This window comes from Mustela nigripes, chromosome 6, assembly GCF_022355385.1.
Source record: "Mustela nigripes isolate SB6536 chromosome 6, MUSNIG.SB6536, whole genome shotgun sequence".
Taxonomy (NCBI): domain Eukaryota; kingdom Metazoa; phylum Chordata; class Mammalia; order Carnivora; family Mustelidae; genus Mustela; species Mustela nigripes.
The window spans coordinates 115,948,741-115,949,887 of NC_081562.1; positions in this window are offsets into that span (position 1 = coordinate 115,948,741).

Below are 1,147 nucleotides of genomic sequence, written 5' to 3' on the forward strand. Positions count from 1 at the left end.
CAAGGTTGTTAGGACCACCCTCTCCTGACCTTGCCATTATCTGTCTCCACTGTGTGAAAGTCTACGACTTTCTCTTGTCCAGGACTGAAAACGGACGGGCTCAAGGAATACTGTGCCCTCAGCTAGAAAGGAGGCAACAAGAATTAGAAAACTTCTGCAAAATCTTGAAAATAATCTATTCTGAGAATTTACAGAATACTTTAAATTCCCTAGGAACTAACTTATCTGCTAAGAAGGATAAGAGACACAGAATAGTTTTCTGCCATAACTTTTATGGAACCAAGCTATTTAAATGTTTGCCTGATCCTGGAATTTGACTGGGGCAGATATGTATCTCCAGAGAGAGCAGAAACAATAATTATGAGATTCTGAAAACACTAAGACAGAAAGCGATAGCCATTGAAGGGAGTAAAGCCCTTTGTACATAACAACAGTGGTAGATTTTACCTCATTCAAGGTTAAATAAAACCTCCAAAATAAAAGCAAAAAAAAAAATGGACTTTGAGCCATTGAAAGCAGTTTTTACTGAAGAAAGAATCTTTGTTGTAAATACGTCAAATAAACATAAAATGGAAAAAAATAAGAGAACAGGGCAAATGTTGAAATGTAAATGTTGCTGGCAAAGATATAAAAAGAATATGAGAGAGAAGCTATAATGATGGAAAAATTAAAGTTGGCTTCAGCTATAGTAGAGAGCATAATTGACACTATAGAAAAAGAAATCACGCATAAAGATGACAGCTTTCTAAAAATACAGAAAAGTAATACTAACTGGTCCTAGAGAGGAAAGAAAACAAAAATAAAATATGTGAATAATTCATCCACTGGGAAAGAACTAAAGCAAATGAAGCTAAACAGTCATTCATTAAGGGAACACTTTGCAGGAGTTAGTGAAAACGCGACACCAAGAGACATTACCTATGTACACGAGACAAAAAGTTCTCTAAAAACCTGTCCCCACAACACACGTGAATGAAGGGACTTAGAATAAACTTGGCAAAGTTTCTGAATTTCAAGATTAAATGAAAAATTCCACAGCTACTTGGGCAAAAAGTAAAAGAAGTTACACCGGTTTCAGATTCTATTTAACTCAGAGTGCCAGGATATAATGTAACAATGAGAACAGAGTTTTGAGAGAAGGATACTG